The following is a 20306-nucleotide window of genomic DNA, read 5'->3' on the forward strand; positions in this document are numbered from 1 at the left end:
AGTGTAAACGATGGTTCCGACAGTAACCAAGTTCAGGAGCTTTGTGAGTCGGCGGGATGCAGCCCTGGACAGCTGGGTGTAGCTGTCGCCTCCATCCAGCCTCACAGCTCAGGCAGCACCGCAGCAGTTTGCCACCTCGCAAGTGCAGGCCTAGGCCGTTCTCCCCTTATCCCCCGTGGAATGCCGGGGCAGGTGGCTTGTCAAAAAAGAGGTGGTGGAAGTCAACAGCTTCCCCAATTACATCTGGTGAATTTTAGAGATGGATGTCTGTGCTAGTATAGGATTCGTGGCAGATAAAGGGGTGAGGTTGTGGAGCCTCGTTAGAGTGCGCCCGCCATCTTGGCTTGCTAGCCACACCCCTTGTTAAGTGCACGTCTTGTGGGTTTAAAAATCAATACGCCTTCTGAGTCTAGTCCTACTTGTAGTGATGAATTAGGGCAATAAGTGACAATGATAGTTGCCCTTTTCTTGTGATATGTTTGTGCTAAAAGCAAGGGTTTTTGATTAAATTTCCTCCAACTGATCGATACATGAAAACGATTGAGATTAGAGTCCCTACGTTTATTTTCACCTCTCCATAATGTATTGGGGGTGCGGTGGATGTACACTGAAGCAGCCTTGATATTGCCTCGAAAGTCAATACAACAAAAAGAAATGAACTGTTGTCAGACTACCAGTCTTGGAACTATGTGACCCTGATGATGTCATCCTTATCCTGACGGAGCTGAAGCAACTCAAGTAGAATTTTGTATTGTCAATTCGTTGAATTTTGATGCTGCTACATACAAGTAAAACCCTAAGGGGCTTCCTGTAGGTTTTGAAGATGAATGGACAAAATGGAACCAGTAATTGAGGTCTTCTGAGACATGGCCGTGTCCACGTGAACCAATCTGTGTTAGTTGAACAACCTTGGGCAATGAATTCTATTTGAGACTTTAGGGTGTTGATGAGGGTTGGGATGGTAAACTATGTTGAAGATGACTGATATAGCATTATCAGGAGACAGGAGTCCTCTTGATTTGTGGTCAGTAGTGCGATGTCTACAATTTAAAAGTTAGCACTGTTCATCATTCAGCGTGATCTTAAGCCAGATTGGTAGTTGTGCAGGAAATTATTGGCGTTGGTCTTGGAATTCACTGAAGACTGCTTTTTAGGTCTCGCAGAGGCGTGGGCGGAGCAGCGAAGCTGCTGCCACGCCCTGCGAGAGATATTGTTAGAAAAAGGTACTGTAAGCCCCGCCCCTCCTTTTCATTGGGTAGCGTCAGCGTTTAGGGTAAACGCTGGCTTCCCATTGAAAAGGAGGGTTTTTGGTTTCTGCCCTGTCCGCTTTTTAGACCGCCCCTCCAGACACGGTGGCCTGCTTTCCTTCTGTCGTAAAATAGAATTGTTATCAGAGGCTCCATCATGCTGCCTTCATGGCTGGAGCACGCGCCACTCCGGCTCTCTGATTGGGCCTGTAGGGACAGATCACGGGCCTCTGTTTATGAGGAGAGAGAGAACGGCACGCAGTCTCTCTTCCCTCCGAGCCGCTGCCCGAGTCCAGTGCAGCCCTTAATCGCCCTTCATGTCGGGCAGGCATTCATGCATAAACAGCCAGATACCAGAGCAGACTCCCTCTTTCGCGCGCTCTCAACAAGCTTCAACCACGGCAGAACCTCTATTCTCGGAATCACACTGAGCGCGGACACACATCGGCCTTCAATCAACTCTGACTAGTTGTGGGCGGGACCATACTCTGGTCTATTAGTCCGACGATTCAATGCTGCCAAAGGGGAGGGGAGCGGCACAATCTATTTACAAGCATTCACACGGTCATTGGTGGCTACTTGTTTATAGGAAGGGACCTGCCATAAAGGTTTCCTCCGTTTTATGTCCCGTGCACTGGTTTCATAGCTCTCCCTGTCTCTTGTTTTGCCTCACTTACCCGGACTGGATAGTTTGCACGGACGGCGTTGATACTGTTACTCCACTGGCGGCACCCGTCCTTTATTTTAAAATAGTTATAGGCAAATTGCAGGTGCCGCGATTGTTGAAAAAAGAAACAGTTAAAAAAAATAATCTATTTATATACTTTTTCACCAATCGCGGTAACCGTGTTTACTTTAACATACAGCGGGTGGCGCGATTGTTGTAAAAGTAAAGGAATAGTTGCACAGTTTAATATCTCAGTTTTGGGGTTTTATAATCTGTTTCTTGACTTTTCCAACAATCGCGGCACCCGCGTTTTACTTTAACACGTTGCGGTTGTTGAAAATGAGCATAAAATTCCAAAACTGAGATATTAAACTGCGCACTTATTTCTTTACATTTTCAACAATCACGGCACCCGCGGTATGTTAAAGTGAAGCCTGGTATTGCCTTGGCAACTAACACACTTGGCATGTTGCCCAAAACAAACAAAAAAAGTCATAAAGGGGAGGGAAAGCAGCGGGTACAATATCAAAATACAAAGCGCTCACCTGTCTATTAAGGGCACAAACCAGTTACTCAATAGGTGTGGCACACGTAAAAGCCGTAGAAAATATATTTTCAGACTTAACATATTTACCGGCTACAAATAAAGTGTTGGGAAGGGAGCCACAACCTACAACTCACAGCGCTTTATTATGTAGTATGTTGCACGGCGTTACTTGTTATATCATAAACTACTCTGGGTTTGGTGGGACCGGCTGACTCTCCTTTGCTGTCTCTGAAGACCAGCATCCAGGCCCCCAGTTCATAGGAATAGCTATTTGCGTTCACTACACCCGGTCACCTGCTAACTTTGTCCCCCCCCTCCCTCTCTTCCCCTTTCGTCAACATTACATTCCTTCAACTCCGCTCTTAGCGCCTACATATTCGAAAAGGACGGTGAAGCGCTTACACAGACATAAGACATAATATTTATAGTTTAATATCTACCAAATCACTAACAATACAGTATGCATACAATATTCAGTTAAGTGCTCGTATTTATGGCGTTTATAGCAGACGAGACGTCTGTGAGCACGTCCGGAAATTTCAAATGAGGCCACGTATCTTCCTGTGGCTCCCCCCTCACAACACTGCTCTCAGGCCCCTTGCTTTCCTTTAATCTCCCTGTGCATCCCCTCCCACCTCACCACCCCTCCGAGGCCAAGTGTCCAGTGTTCATATGGTGTTTATGTTGTGAAGGGTTGGGGTCTCTGCTCTTTCCCTGAATATCTTCTATGCTGTCCGTGACTTACTCTGAGCTCCCCTTCACCTCCATCTGGGAGACGCAATTACTCCTTTTGCAATAACTTAATGGAAGGTACTTTCTAATTATAATAGACAACATCTGTTTGATTTTAAAGAAAAATAATTAAAAATCATATAATTTACTGTGCTCACACCGGGTCAGCTGTTTAACCGCATGCGCGCTAGTGGTATTCCCGCTGCGCGCTGCGATTTTAAAAAACCCGCGTTACGTGACGAGCTCAGCTCGTCATCAGCGTAGGGCAGGTTACGCCCATGACGAGCTGAGCTTGTCATCAGCCCCGAAGGGGATGGCTAAATTGGGTTTTGTGACAATAACAGGGTGTTTTATATAAAAATCTAGGCTTGTCAGTCTTTTGGGCGCAAGCTTAAAATATCCGCAATATCGCATGAAAATGGTAGAATATTTTCACAAGTGTACGTTGTTTTTGCGTAATCTCTCTGACTGCATTCATTTACATTTAAATTTAACTTGCATTTGCAGACAGTTGTCCTCATATATGCCAACAACAGTAATTTTGATAATTTTCGACAAAGTGTGTGGATTTTGTATAATTTGGATGTTTCAGGATGTGCATCTGGTGTGTTTGTATTAGCATGTGCATTCGGTGTATCCCGGTCTCCATCCTGTGTGTGCAACCAGCATGTCTTTGTATTGGACTCCTATATGTTTTTAGGTCTCGCTTAGGGAATGCAGCGTAGCTGCTTCCCGTAGGGAGACTCTACTGTCGTCGCTTTCCTTAGCGAAGGGAGACAAACCATGGGCGCGCCCGGACAGGCGATGGGCGCGCGCATGGCGTATCGTCTCTGGTTTCTGCTTAGTGATAGGAGCTTTCACGTGCACTTGATTTATTAGTGCTTGTTATTGTGAAGACTTGGAGACACTGGAGCAGAGCGCGCGAGAGGAAATAAGGGGGGTCATGTTTCACAGAGGATCGGGTGGCGCAGAATTATCAGCCAGGCGAAATCTTGTTTTTAATCTTTAGATGGGTGAATATGTCGCGTTATTGGTAATGAGCACGTAGATAGCGACAACCTAGCGTAAATGTATAAGGGGTTTGTATCTCATTGAGAGGGAACTGAGACTGTTTAATGAAAATACTTGGCCCTTGAGGTGGTGGGAATTCCAAAGGCTTAACTCGCGGATGTAGTTAGTGTTTACAGTGCTGTGCAATACGCCGCATTTTCCTGTTGCCGGGCCAGAGGACAGCATTTCTCCCAAGGGCCCATGTTTATTTTAACAGACTGCTTCAGAAGGTGGGGGACGACTTACCCAAGGGGAATTTCCTTCTTCTGTGTTTGTTCTTTTGACACTTTTGAAAACACTTAATGGCCCGTTGTTCAAGTGCCTATAGACTGGCTGTCATAGACCAAACTGTGTGTGTTGTGTGCCATTCCGTGCTACCTATAAAGAAAGTGTCATGTTTCACGTGTTTGACACCTAGTGAACGACACATTATACTGCTGAATGCTCTTCGCAATGGTGAGTGTTTAGTTTTATCCAATAATTTGCGATACAGTGGAAGTCAACGTATGTATGTACAGCTAAAATGACAGATGCACATTTAAGATGCAGACTAAGAAAACAGACGTTTATTTTCTACAAAGTTTCAGCATAGCAAGTGAACTAACTAAAGGCTCCGGTTTGACTAGAAATGAAGTTGAATGTGTGCATACTAGTGTTTTACACAGATCATTTTTGTGCATGTTAAGTTTCATGCACAGATGCCAAAGACTTTATGGGCTAAAATACTCTGAACTCACCTTTTTTCCCCACGGTCTATAGGGAGAAAAGTGCTTTATATTGGTTGAGCCAGTATGTCGTAGTAGTGTAGTGACAGCAGCAATGGACAGAAACGGTGACAACTCGTACATTTTTAAAATGCGAGGAAGAATTGCAGGTATCATGGGTTAATTCCCTGCAAAGTGAAAATAGTCCTGGTTTAAAGACTTTAGTATATTATTTAAGGGAAATAAGTTTGCTAATCTTTTCAATTTTTTTTACACGTTTGGAGTGGTGTAGGTGGCTTAAAACACACATTGAAAATGTAACGTGCCAATAATAAAATGTAGTCTAACTAAATGTTCAAAATGACAGTTGGCGAAATCAGTAGCAACTTGTTGAGAAAAACAGTTCATAAATGAACAGCACTTTTGATCCAGTGCGGTAAGTTGTCCTGGCAACACCAACATAGTGGTAGTATAACTTTGTCATCTAGTTGTTTGTAAAGTCTTCGTAGACAGTTCCTGTAACATAGTAGATTGGACCTGCCAGCTACTGAGCGTTTCCTTGGAGTTTTTTAAATTTTTATTTAAATAAGCTATGTTGATAACAATAGGGGTGGTGTAAAACCATAAAAGCAGCTGGAGGTGACATAAAACGGGTTGTTCCACTTATAACCATAGTGACTGGAAGATTGACTAAGTACAGCCCCATCATGCTCCTGAGCTGGACAGAAATGCAGTTTAATACAGTGGGAACCTGCTTTATTAATTCCTTCCAATTTTTTTTATCAAGATGTAGTTTATTCATGCCTACTAGTGGTTTATTATTTCTCCATAGGAATGCCTTCAGTACGTTGTCTAATTTTTTTTAAAGAAATCGGTGGCCAGATTGATTGGTAACATACTGATGAGATGGTTAAGCATTTGTAATGCAATAGGTCTCGCATTATTAAAGTTTGAACTATTGGCATTAATAAATAATGCAACACCAATAGCTCAGACTTTAATAATGCGAGACCTATTGCATTGCAAATGCTTGTTTTTATAGCGATTATAGCAGGCGAGTCCAGTGAGCACGTCTGGAAATTTCAAATGAGGCCACGTCCACTTGCAAAGTGAACAAGCATTTGCAGTTGTTAGAGTTTGAGCTATTGGCATTGTAAATGGCAATGCCTATTATTTACGTGTTTGTTTTTAAAACATAAATGAAAGGCATTGTCATTCACAATGCCAATAGCTTAAACTCTCGCAAATGGGAGACCTATTGCATTGCAAATGTTTGTTTAATGATCTTGCCGATGAAGAGTAGGTGAGTGATGGGCCAAGAACTGGCGAGGTCATTAGGCTCTATTGCTTGCTTCTTCGGCTTGTCTTAAGAGCTTTTGGAAAGATGCCTTGATTGAGGTAAGCATTGACAGTGGTGATCATGGTGAGAGTGCTTCTCAAGAGAGGCCTTCGATGAAGGGTTAAAGGTAAGGCATTCTCTTCTTATGAAATAGCTTTGAGGAAAGGGAGTATCTTGACAAGAGAGGGCTTTGAAATGATGACCATGTTGGGATTCTATACAAAGGTGTGAAAGTAAGAGGAGCGAAATCTCTAGTGTTGTCAGTATGCTCTCATATATTCTGTATTTTGTTTTTGCTGAAGAAGAGGTTGATTGCATTACGTTTGTCTATGCAGGGAGAGTTAGGCAGGGAGTTGATCCAGTGCTCAATTGTCTTGAGGAGTGTTTTTGCTCCGATGTAAATTCATTGATGGTGTTGATGTACTTGGCAATGACTTCAGTAGTGTAAGGTCATCAGGGTTTTGTTTTAGTTCTAATACTGCTGGCCAAGTATATTATTTGGTAAGATAGCTCAGTATGTTAAGATACCCCCTTCTGAGTCTGTGTTTACAGTACAGATAAAGCAGCTCAGGTGGTTAATGCGTCCTTGCACTATGTTCTGTGTAATTTGCCAGTCACAGGTTTAAGATTTTTAAGACTGCTTGGTGATTAGAAATGCAAGATAGCTCAATGGGTGATGCACACTTGGCAAAGATCTGCATGAAATGCGCAAGGCATAATCTGAATTCCTGCCCAGTTCATTTAAGAAGTTTTCATTCTTCTGTGGTTGATATAATTAGTACAATTGAGTTGGATAAATAGCCAATTAAGTTTGTGTCTTACACTACAAACCTATTAATTAGAAGTGGAATTAATCCGCTAAAAATGTCATACATTAAATATATTTTGCCTTTAGGAGTCCTTATTCTCCTTTACTATTCAGAAAACAAGATGCCTGTTATATTTCACAATTTGTGCCACCTTTCATTGTTCTGCTGCAGTTTGTTTTATCCCGAATATGTTATGTCATTTCAGAGATCTTTGTCACTTACATTGATCTCAGTTCAGCTGTTAGTTGATTTCTGAATTGAAACCGAGTGTATTCTAGGAATTTGGTGAAGGATGATCACATTGAGCGGCAAGAGGTGTACCACCTCTTGCCGCTTCTCTTAGGTACAGCACGAAACAACCTCACATAAAAGTATCAAAGTATACTAACCGATTTTTCTCAGGTTAGCGAGCACAGGTAGTATCTAGACAATTAATTTGTTTGAAGGTCGAGGCAGGGCAAGTTTTTGGGTATTGGGGAAAGTCTGCCTGATTCTGCTTCTGCAAGTGCACATAGTACAGTTGCTGTGTTTCCCTGTCCCTAAAAACAAGCTTCTTTGCTAGCACTGGACAGAGAGGAGTACAGCAGGTGTGTTTTCCAGCATGGAAGCTTCCTACCATTCACATGCTTAGCAAATTCCTCGCCACTGAGGACATCCAAACATATATGGGAAATGCACAGAAGTTAGCTGTGTTCCCCCACTTTTAAGAATCCCGTGGTCTGCTTACATGGAAAGTTCAGCTTTTATTTAGCGGCCAGCCTTAAAAATTACTGTACTTTAGGCATACTTTCAGTCTTGTATTGGATTGCTTTAAGTTCAGGCTGTATCCTTGTATCCACTTTTGGGGTATCCTGCTGCCTAGTGGTGGAGAGAATCTACTGCTTGAGACTGATATTTTATTAGACTTGTACAGCTGCACATATGTGGAAACACTTTATCGGAAAGACATCTACGAATGGCTTACTGAATTCCTGGAACTAAACCACCTTCTCGACGCCTCACAATTGGGATTCTATGCCAACCACTGCACTCATTGTGCCACAGATGACATCGGGACCCTCTGTGACCCCAGAGAAACGGTAGCCCTGATCCTTCTTGGCCTCTCTGCTGCATTTGATAGTCTCCCACCACACCCTTCTTGACAGACTTCTCAACATTCGCTTAAAGCAAAATGCCGTCAAGTGGATTGCCTCTTTCCTCTCAGGACTCAAACACCGGGCATACGGCTGCCTCCCTTCACCTCCACACCCAAGGACATCACTGGTGGCGGACCCTAAGGGTCATCACTCAGCCCCACCCTGTTCATTATCTACATGACCCCCCTCGCAGACATAGTTAGATCCCACGGCCTCAACAGTTAGATCCCACGGCCTCAACAGAATCTCCCACGCTGACGACACTCAACTGATCCTCTTGCTCACCGAGGACCACCACAACACCAAAACCAACTTCTGCAACACCGTGATGACGTAGCCAAATGGATGAGAGACAGTTGTCTCAAGCTAAACTCCGACAAAACAGAAGTACTGATCTTCGGGAAGTACACCTCTGCATGGGACCACCGAACTTGGACCAACACCCACTCTGACAGACTAGGTACGCAACCTCGGCATCATCCTCGACAGCCAACTGACCATGAAATGACAAGCCAACTCAGTCGCCACCTCCCGCTTCCACACCCTCTGCATACTCCGCCCGATCTTCAGATGGATCCCAACCAACACCAGAAAGTCCGTTACACACGCTCTAGTTACTAGCTGCCTCGCCTATGGCAACGCTTTATATGCTGGAATTTCCACCCAGTTCCTCAAGATTTAAGACTATACAGAACACCGCAGCCAGACTCATTCTGAACCTCCCCAAATGGACCAGCATCACCCCTTACCTCAGAAACCTCCACTGGCTACCCATTCAGAAGAGATTTCGGGTCAGGATCCCCACGCACACATACAAAGCTCTACACTGCCAAGAACTATGCTACATCAACCATCGACTAAGCTTCGACCTCCCCGCAAGACACCTACGCTCCGTCTTGCTCACCCTCGCACACACACCCGCATTAATCTCAGCCACAGTGTTGGCTATACCTTCTCCTACTTTGCCACCAAGACCTGGAACTACCTGCCCATCCACTTCCGAACAGCACTTTTCTTGGCAGACTTCAGAAAGAAACTCAAGACCTAGCTCTTTGGAGACACAGCATCCCTAGTGCCCAGACACCCTTAGGGGTGACAGTGCTGCACTTTACAAATGATGATTGATAAGCCACAATATCCCTTCCCCAACAGTTTCTTTCCAAGATTGGTGTGCGCTGCAAATGCTTCACTTGCATAAAATTGGCCCTTCTTTTTCATTTTTAACGCTTTCTTTCCTCTATTTCTTATTAAGATCCGCAGTGTTTGCAGCAACACTTTCAAGCCTTGAGTACCAACAGTTGGTGACAGGTTGTCTGTAGGAGGCTGGCTTAGTACATGGTGGACACTTATTTATTTATTTATTCAAAGTTTTATATAGCGCGAACAAGATCCTTACAGATATCAGAGCGCTTCACAATGACAGGGTAGGGGCAGTAGGAGTGAGCAGAGATAATGGAAGCAGAATAATAGTCACTGACATGGTATGATAATAATAACATACATAAAACATATCAATATACAAACAGGTAAACAAGTAATATAAGACGGCACCAGTCATTGATCCCACTACAGAGGTGTTCAGGTACACCTTGGGTGTGTGGATGGCTTATACCAATGACTTAGTGTAGAGAGAACACTGAGTGGGGGCATCGGGAGAGTGAATCAGTAACCCAAAGTGTATCAAATGTTGGTCGGTATTAAGAGAGTAGCGTAATAATGTCCCCCATCAAGTAGAAGTATAGTGCCAAAGGACCAGGTGAACAGAGATACAGAGCAATGCAGAGTCTCTGATCCAACACCTATAAGGTTCAGGAGATCTTGGCCAGAAGGATGGTTTTCACTTATTTAAGTGATGCACCACGCACAAATCCAGTCAACCCGTATGGTGGTTTTAGTGGTCGTTGATAACCATAGACAGCTCTTAAAGTGGTAGTTGTGGAGAGCAGCCTTCAGGCATATCTTGAAGGAGTGTTAAGCAGCTTGTATACCAGTATAATCAATAGCGTGAGATAAATGAACAGGAACCACACAGTGTGTATATAAAAATACTTCTATTTATTACACAACAGTCACTAACACATTGCTATCTGAAAGAGATGCGTTAGTGATATATTTCTTACCTTGGAATATCCCCAGGCGTCAGACTGGATCCGGAAAATTTTGCGTAGCAATACCCCTGCGCACCAACAGGCGTCGTCCGCGGCTCCACGTCCGTCGTCGGTTCTTCTTTTTTCCGCGCCAGCTAGCACAGACCCGGAGAAGCTCTACCCCTTAGTCACTTTTTGACTAAACTTTTTGATCTTTTTGATCATCTCTTTTTCGAGACTCTTGACTCCTACGGTGCCGGTAGGGATGCCCGGTTTCAAACCTTGCTCCAGGTGCGACCGACTGATGTTGGTTACCGACCCCCATCGCCGGTGCCTTCAGTGTCTAGTCCTCGACCACGACGACCGCATCTGCCCCGACTGCCGGGCCCTGACGTCGAAGGCTAGGCGGGAGCGGTCCCGCAAGCGACTGGAGCTCCGGCAGTCGGCCCCGCGCCATTCCAGGTCCCGGTCCCACAGGAGGTCGAAGGACCGGTCGCGGGGTCGGAGTCCTCGTAGCTCCGGGAGTCGGCATCGGTCGTCGGGATCTTCCTTAGGTAAGAGGCATGAGAGGTCGGAGCGACGTCATCGTTCCTCCGACCCACCCCGACGCTCGCACAACGCGGCCAGGGGTTCGGGTGACACCACCCATGTGGTTCCGACGGAGTCGCAGGTGCCGCATCCTGCCCCACACCTGCAGGTCCCTGGGCACGATGCAACGCCGGAGGAGGTCGAGCGGTACCTCATGGCCATGTGGTCCCTCCCTCCTCAGCCGGGTTCCGTGGCGCCTTCGGGCCCAAAGGTCCCGGCTGGAGCTCCTGGCGGGTCGCGTTCTTCGGCTCGGACGCCGCCGGGTGCTTCCGCCCTGGCGCCGCCGGCGACTTCAGTCCCGGCGCCACAGGCCCTCACTGGGTCCACTTCCGGATCCGGGTCGTCGCCGGTCGACCTCACGACCTCGCCGGCGCCGGCCTAGCGTGTGTCACCCCCGGCGCCACCTGTCGGCGCCGTCCCTAATCCTCCCCACAATTCGGTTCCAGAGCCGGAGGCGCCGCTCTCGACGTCGTTTGGAGATTTCTATTTCCACGAACCGGCCCCATCCGTTGACCCTCCACTTCAGAAGATGGGTGATGAGGGTGATTGGGAGGGGTCCATGGACCCTCTGGCACAGAAGTGCCAGTCTCAACAGGACTGGACATATGAGCTTGGGGAGGCCAGTGGAATTGACACTTCGCCAGACACTGGATTTGTCTCGCCTCCCACCGTGGCTACGGAGTAGGGGGCTGCCTACAGTGTAGTGTAGAGACGGGCAGCTAAGGCCTTGGGCCTGACACTCCCCGTCGCGGCCGTGAGGACTAACCTCCTCCCTGAGGTCCTTAAACCGCAGGCATGCTCCACTGAGCCTCTGCTGCCGTTTAATGAGGCCCTGTGTGACGTTCTTGTGGGCACTTGGTCCAAGCCCGCTACAGGTCAGCCTGTGGATAGGAACATGGCCAGACGCTACCGCCCAGCCCCGGGCGACCCTTGCTTTTTGTCCACTCATCCCACCCCTGAGAGCCTGGTCATCTAGGCCTCCACTTCCCAGACCGCATTCCCGACGGCTCCACCCGATCGGGAATCCAAGAGGTACGAGCAATTCGGAAAGAAAGTGTTCTCGTCCCTGAGTTTGGGACTGCAGTCTGTCAATACCGCATGCCTCTTGGGCTGTTACACCCACACCCTGTGGGGCACGGTTGTGGACGTGCTGCCACAATGCCCGGAGGAGGTCTGGGCTAAACTCGCCCAAGCCCTTGCGGAGGGTCGAGATGCAGCGCGCTACACCATCCGGTGTGGGCTGGATACCACGGACTCACTGGGCAGAGCGATGGCAACGACGGTGGCGGTTCGACGCCACGCCTGGTTGAGGTCCGCCAACTTTTCGGCCGATGTCCAGGCCACCCTCCTGGACATGCAGTTTGATGGCCGTCGCCTATTTGGCGACAAAGCAGACCATGCGCTTAAGCGTTTTAAGGACTCCAGGGCTATGGCCAAGTCCTTGGGCCTCTCGGTCCCACGCCAGCAAACAAGTGCCTTTCGCTCCTTTCGTGGCCAAGGAAGGGGCGCTCGCACAAGTGCAGCCAGCCACGCGCCGCAGACTTCTACACAGCGCGGTGGCGGCCGTGGAAACCGCCGTGGCAGCGGTTGGGGACAACGGCGAGGCCAGTCTAAACCTTCCCCTGCAGCACCCGCCTCAAAACCCTCCTAGTCCGTGCTTTCAGGCCCAAGTAACGCCAGTGGGAGGCAGGGTCCGCCATCACCTCTTCCACTGGCGCACTGTCACGTCGGACAGGTGGGTGCTGCAAATCGTCCAAAGGGGCTACTCCCTCCCCTTCAAGGCGACCCCTCCAGCCATGCCACCGCAGTTCCACCGCATGTCGGGGGATCACTTGCAACTTCTGCAAGAGGAAGTGTCGGCCCTCTTGGCCAGGGGGGCCATCGAGCGTGTTCCTGGGCCAGAAGTAGGGTGTGGTTGTTACTCCCACTACTTTCTGGTACCCAAGAAGGGCAAAGGGGGCCTACGCCCTATCTTGGACCTACGGAACGTCAACGGCTTCCTCCGGAAGGAGAAGTTCAAGATGCTGACATTGGCTCAGGTCTTAGCTGCCCTAGACCCTGGAGACTGGATGGTAGTATTGGACTTGCAGGACGCTTATTTTCACAACCGGTCCTGCCGGCCCACCGGCGTTACCTGCGGTTCACGGTAGGCCACGAGCACTTTCAGTTTACCGTGCTCCTCTTCGGCCTTACCAGCGCCCCACTGGTGTTCACGAAAGTGATGGGGGTGGTCGCTGCTCATCTGCGCAGGTTAGGGGTTTCAGTCTTCCCCTACCTCGACAACTGGTTGTTGAAGGCAGGCTCGCCCCAGACAGTCGTCAGCCACCTCCAGACTACAGCCGACCTCCTGCACCTGCTGGGGTTCTCCATCAATGTGCCGAAGTCACACCTGTGTCCCTCTCAGAAGCTCCTCTTCATCGGAGCGGTTCTCGACTCGGCGCAGTTTCAGGTTTATCCTCCCGAACAGCGGGTTCGGGATATTCAGGCTCTGATTCCAACCTTTCAGCCTTATCCCGAGTCTCGGTCAGGTTGACGCTGCGGCTTCTGGGGCTGATGGGCTCCTGCATCCTTCTGGTGCATCACGCCCGGTGGCGGATGCGGGCTCTGCAGTGGGACCTGAAGTTTCAGTGGGCCCAGCATCAGGGCAACTTGTCTGACCATGTCTTGATCTCGGAGGGCACTGCAAGACAGTTGCAGTGGTGGCTCACGGACCACGATTGGGTCAGCGGCAGATCCCTCTCCCTACCCCAACCAGAGCACGTAGTTGTGACGGACGCGTCCCTCCAGGGCTGGGGGGGCCACATGGGAGAGGCGGAGATCAGAGGCCTCTGGTCTCAGGCGGAGTCCCAGCTCCACATCAACCTTCTGGAGCTGCGGGCGATCCGGCTTGCACTGAAGGCATTCCTCCCCTCTGTCCGGGGGAGTGTAGTGCAGATGTTCACGGACAACACCACCGCCATGTGGTACTGCAACAAACAGGGCGGGGTGGGGTCGTGGACCCTCTGCCAGGAGGCTCTGCGCCTCTGGCAGTGGCTGTAACATCAGGGCGTGACCCTGGTGGTTCAACACCTGGCAGGTTCTCTGAACGCCAGGGCGGACGAACTCAGCTGTTGGTGCATGATGGATCACCAATGGCGTCTGAAGTCGAACGTGGCGCAAGGCCTCTTTCAGCAGTGGGGAGAGCCTTGGTTAGATCTATTCGCCACAGAAGAGAACGCGCAATGTCATCAGTTCTGCGCGTGGAATTTCCAAGGCGGCACTCGCTCGGAGACGCTTTTCGTTGCGAGTGGAGTTGCGGTCTTATGTACGCCTTGTCGCCTATACCACTTCTGCCCAGAGTGCTGAAGAAGTTCAGGCGCGACCGGGCCCAGGTTATCCTTGTGGCTCCGGACTGGGCACGAAGGTATTGGTATCCAGAGCTACTCAGCATGTCTGTCGATCCCCCGATTCGTCTGCCTCTTCAGGAGGACCTTCTATCTCAGCAGCAGGGGACGGTCCTCCACCCGAAACCTGTCCAGTCTCCACCTACACGCTTGGAGGTTGAGCAGCGACAGTTGAGGCCATTTGACTTGCCTCCTGAAGTCTGTAATGTCATTCTGGCAGCCAGGTGTCCCTCCACAAAGTCGGTATACGTCTGCAGGTGGAACAGATTTTATGGCATGGTGCACAGCAAAGGCTGTGGATCCTCTCTCTGCACCCCTTTCTGAGGTTCTCCTCTTCCTTCTTTCTCTTGCCCAGCAGGGCTCTGCTCTGGGCACTAACAAGGGCTACCTTTCTGCCCTTTCCGCCTTCTTAAGGCTACCTGATCAGCCATCTTTGTTCAAGTACCCAATTGTAAATAGGTTTTTGAAGGGCATCACACACATGTTCCCTCCTGTTCCATTTGTGATGCCTCAGTGGGACTTGAACCTTGTACTTACCTTTCTGATGTGTGCTCCCTTCGAGCCACTTCATAACTGTCCTTTCAGTCTTACTCTAAAGACTGCTTTCCTGGTTGCCATCACCTCTGGTGAGCTCCAGGCTCTTTCTTTCAAACCTCCTTTCCTTTCTGTCCATTCTGTCCTTTCCTGCCCAAGGTAGTCACAGCCTTCCACATCGGGCAGTCCATCACCTTGCCTACCTTCTTTCCGCCCCGCATCCCTCTGAAGAGGAAGAGCGGCTCCATCGTCTGGACCCAAAACGTGCGCTGTCATTCTATCTAGACCGCACATGCTAGTTCCGGGTGGATAACCAACTCTTTGTTGGTTACGTGGGCGCTAAGAAGGGACGGGCGGTGCACAAGCGGACCATCTCTCGGTGGATCATCTTGTGCATTCAGGCGTGTTACTCCTTGGCTAAGAAGGAACCCCCTGTTGGACTGAGGGCTCATTCCACTCGGGCCACGGCTACTACGACTGCCTTAGGCCGAGGAGTGCCCTTGCAGGACATTTGTCAGGCAGCTACGTGGGCCTCTCTGCACACGTTTGCGAGACACTACTGCCTGGACAGCCAAGTCCGGAGGGATGGCTTCTTTGGCCGTTCCGTCCTCCAGGACTTTCTGGTGTGATTATTGGATCGCAGACCCACCACCGGGGTTGGTATTGCTAGGGTATCTATTCTAAGGCAAGGAATCCATCACTAACGTGTCTCTTTCAGACGCACAAGTTACTACTTGTGCAACGATATATCTGTAAGAGACATTAGTTAGTGATAGATTCCTTACCGACCCACCCATCCTCCCCGTTCTGCGAACCGATATCTAGGGTTAAGGTCATCCCCTTTCAGGGCCCTAGTTTCATGGCGCCAGTGTTGGTTCTATCATGGCTCTGCATATCTGGCGCGGAAAAGCTGTGTATCAGAACTGACGTCAGTGCGCGAGGGCGGCGTCTAAGTACTCCGACGACGTCATTCCGGCGCTAACGACGACGGACGCGGAGCCGCGGACGACGCCTGCCGACGCGCAGGGGTATTGCTACGCAAAATTTTCCGGATCCAGTGACACCTGGGGATATTTTAAGATAAGGAATCTATCAGTAACTAATGTCTCTTACAGATATATTGTTACACAAGTAGTAACTTGTGCATATCTCCTACTGGAGCTATTAACACAATACACTAAAATACTTGAAATGCAATCAGGTAAGTAGCACAAAATACAGTGGTTGCCAGGGGGAGACCAAACCATATACTAAAAGTGGAATGCGTACTGCAGAAGAGGATGGAACTTGGACCAGAAGACCCAGAGGAGCCGGGGACACAAGGAACCACCCAGGGTAAATACCCAGGAACCCCATGGAGGCTGTATGCAGAGTGGGAACACATCCATGTGCCCAATGTCAATGGAGAAGTTTCAGTTTTGCAGAAGTACCCTTCCCAGAGGACCCCAAAGAAATCTCTTGGAGGATGGAAGGTTGGAGGGCCACCCCACCGTAGATGCCCCAGGAGCTAGGTTACCTACACCAGGGAAGCCATATGCATAGGGGTGAAGAGATATCAGAATCCTCCGTAGACAACAATAGAAAACTTGAAAGAAAATGCCTCTGGAGAAGAAGGTGAAGTCCGGTGGAATGTAGGGGTGGATTCTGGATGTGAAGAAGATTTAGGAGAGTGGACTCCGACCTTGTTGCTGCAGCTGTCAGGACCAGGTGATGCTGAGGAAGACCAGGAGCAGTTCAAGAGCTGTCCCACATCGGATGTCAGTGACAAAGGGGTCAGTGTCTGGCAAGAGCACCAAACAAGCCTTGGTAGCCGCAACTGTTGTAGAGAATGAAGGAGCAATGTTGGAACCAGCTAAGGGATTCGCCAACAGCAAGAGGGAGCCCACTGAAGCAGCAGAAGGCCCTCAAGAGGACCCACAGGTCAAAGGCACAGGAGTTGCAAGAGGACATAGAGCAGCTCACCAAAGATGAAGGCCCATGATATAGAGGATGCGGTGAGGACGTTGATCTTGGACCGAAGAGATGCTGGAGCTTCTTGTAGCCTGAAGATCTCTCGAGTGCAAATCCAACAAGCTTGGCAACGGCAAGTTGTCACAGTGCATCGGGGTTCAGCCACAGGAGTTCCAATGAGGGATACTGGCCTCAAAAATGCAAAGGATAGGTCAGGTCTCAAGGGAATTGCTGAACTACCACCTGTGTGCTGAGCACCGGGACTTCCATAGAACAACAGGGGCAGCAGACCGATCAGCTTCGTAGCGGTGCCTGCAGATGCAGGGGAGTGACTCCTTCACTCCAAGGGTTAATTTCTTCTGGTGTCCTGATGTGCACAGGTCTGCTCAAGAACCTGGTAGAAGCACAGACACAGACGAAGAAGACTTGAAGAACAGCGAGACCAGGAGCAGCAGAAGTCTTTCTTGGTGCAGTCTCGGTTCCAGTCGAAGTCCGACGAAGCCCTAGTGTCCAGATGGTCGAGGAGTAACGTATTTTCTGGCTTGAGTCTTGTCTCGCAACTAATCTAAGGACCCACCCACAGGTGTACTCTAAGGGAAGGAACTTCGAGGTTCCTCCCAGAGGAGCGGCTGGACAGAGAGGAGGATACTCCCATGTGTTTTGTCCCGTTTTGCGCCAGACCTGGAGCCAAGGTTTCCCTGAACTGGCTCAAACTGGAGAATGCAAGGAGGGCACCAAATGTGGCCTTCAAAGCAGTTTGGTGGCGCTAGCAATCGCCCCCACCCCAGCCCAACACACGTAGTCCTGTCTGGGAGGTGGTCACACCTCCCTGTGACAGGAAACCTTTTGTTCTACCTTTCCCTGCTCAAGCTTGGCTCAGCAGCAGGAGGACAGAATCGTGTCTGTGGTCTGCAGCGGCCCGCTCACTATGGCGAGCCAGATTTTATCAGGACAAGCTAATTTTAGGGCCTACTCGCCCTTTCTGGTGAGTAGGAAGACAAACTGACTTTTGACCTCTGTCTCTGAAAGTGGAGCAGATGTGACAAGATAAGATTTAAAGGCATCTTTATTGCTCCCAAAGTGAATGAGCAATAAAGATGCCTTTAAATCTTGCTATCTTGTCACATTTGCTTGGCTTTCAGAGATAGAGGTCAAGTACATTACAGTTAGGTAGAGTAGATTTTTCAAGTTACTAGACCTCCAGGTCTAGTAACATTTTAATGATTTTTCATGCCCTGCTGGAATCAGTGTTGAGTTATGATTCCAACATGTTTGATATCAAACATGACCGGGTTCAGTGCAGCCACTATATAGTTAGACATCTCGTAATGACTGATGTCCACTATATGTACTAAAATGGCTGACCGCACTTACAAAGGCTGGAGAATTGACTCTGGGGTTTGTAGGAGTGTCCTGCTCAAGGGCACCCTTAAACTTAGAACCAAGCACCCTGAACCCAGGACTGAAGAGCCTGCCATTGGGGAGACTTATAGGTTTCAAGTGCAGTAACCTTCAGATATAAGGAAACGTATATCTGTTGTGAGAGGTGCAAGCACCAACTCACACAGGCTGCAATGGCAGGCCTGTAGTCACAGTTTGAGTGGACTTCCATGGGTGACACAATAAATGCTACAGCCCATGGGAGACCCCTGGTGGACCTATGCCCGGTGTACCTTAGTATTTATATTAGGGACTTCTAAGGGTACACCAGTAGCCAATTGTGGGTGTATAAAAGTACTTACCATGGTCACTTTAGCGAGAAAACACAGTGACTGAGGTCCTGATTACCAGGATCCCAGTCAGACTAGGTAAAAATCACACTGAAACCAGGCAAAACGTGGGGATAACCAGGCTAGAAGTATCCTACCTTCCTACTGTGTCCCAGTCCCTTTGTGTGGAGAACAGCCATCTGCTGAGTGTACTTTGTGTGTGACTTTTGCAACATATACTGTAACTGTCTCGTGTGCGGTTGCAGTAGTGATGACTGCATCTAACTTCAAATACACTTAATGTTGAAAAAGAAAATCAACGTTAATGCTTCGGCTGGTAAAGAAGTCTGTATTATAGTTCTGTACTATCCTATACAAACTTTCAATATAATTCTTCAGAACAAACTTAACTGTACACAAATGTACTGCTGCTAGCTAAACCACTCATTTACAACCTTATTTTGACCATTCACTCCTAAGTGATATACCATTCTCTAGTCGCATAGAATAATTCACATTGTGATCCAATTGCTTGAGAACATTGAGGATTTTCAAGGATGAACCTTTGCACTCTACGGTTGTCAGCTGTTTTTAGCATGGAAAAGTTCAGTATCCCAACCTTCAAATATTCATTCTCTGCAGCTTTTAAATTTCTCCTCCAGAACATGGAGGTTCTTGTTACTTTTGTTGATTCTAAATAATCTTCTTGAGATAGTCAAAGAATTGGGTCTGTCGAGTAGTACACAGAATCAGTTCTGGAACATCTAAAAACGGCTACATAAAATAAAGACGCACTGAAGTTAGTGATCAGATGTGTTAACCTAAATGTAGACCCTCAGCTTTCAGTATAATTAATTCATAAAATTAGGGCCGCCGTTAAAAAAACCACAAAAAAAACCTCTTAATTATAAAACTACTCAGATCAATAAAGTACCAACAGCGCTGTATAAAACCTTAAAGGCCCCAGCACAAATTCAGTGATAGCTGATGGTCTTAGAAATTGGTGGCTCATAAATATCCGCCACAATTTAGAGTGAGCAAATCCAACTTCCCTCAAGAAGATTCAGGACAGCTTCTCCTTTTAAAACTGTAAGCAAGTAGTGAATTTTTCAGCACAATTTCCACCTAAATTAGCTACAACACAACCCTCGTCTATATAGGCGTTCTTTCAGGGTGTGATGAGTAGGCCTGACGTGTACCAGATGTTTTTGAGGGTTTACCCTTGCCAATAAATTGTGAGTGACCAAAAGATTCAAAACAGTTGTAGAAGTTCCATGTTTCGCAAGACCTGTCAAATTCCAAAGCATCCATCTAAACTACTATATTTCCCATTCTTTCTTTTTCCATTCTGTCACTTACAAGTTGATTGTCAGTCATATGGTGAAAACCATACATGACCCAGATGTTCAGATGTTGTCACTGGACTGTAAAGGAGTTCTGTACTCTTCAAATCTTTGTCTTTCTCATGCCCTAATGGCTTCTTTGTTGTAAAGTGCTTTCAAGTATGTCCCTTTTCCGCTCTTCTCAACCTTGCCATGCATGGTCACATTGACTGTTCTGTGGGACTCGCCACAAGTTGGTAAACGCCCAATAACCGCCCTCCTCTATGCTGATGGCTTGCGCACAGGGCTCCAACGTGTATTGACAAGTTTTAGTACATACATGCAGAAGCTGGGGCTTGCAAGTTATCATATCGAAGACTTACTTAATGAAATGCGGAAAAGGGAGCTCAAAGTGTAGAGACAATTCCATAGATAATAAAAAGGTAGAAGCCACCAAGATATTTCCCTACCTATGCATCCTGTTTGATCAGAATGGTTCATG

At 48.1% G+C, this 20306-nt stretch overlaps 1 protein-coding gene across 2 annotated transcripts in view; it reads left to right on the plus strand.

The window, feature by feature from the left end:
- The window catches only part of SOCS7 (suppressor of cytokine signaling 7), a 249832-nt gene that overhangs the window by 158055 nt on the left and 71471 nt on the right, over nucleotides 1-20306 (plus strand). The gene's annotated exons all lie outside the window — the stretch shown is intronic.

The sequence above is a fragment of the Lissotriton helveticus genome, chromosome 5_1 (assembly GCF_964261635.1).
Source record: "Lissotriton helveticus chromosome 5_1, aLisHel1.1, whole genome shotgun sequence".
NCBI classification, from domain to species: domain Eukaryota; kingdom Metazoa; phylum Chordata; class Amphibia; order Caudata; family Salamandridae; genus Lissotriton; species Lissotriton helveticus.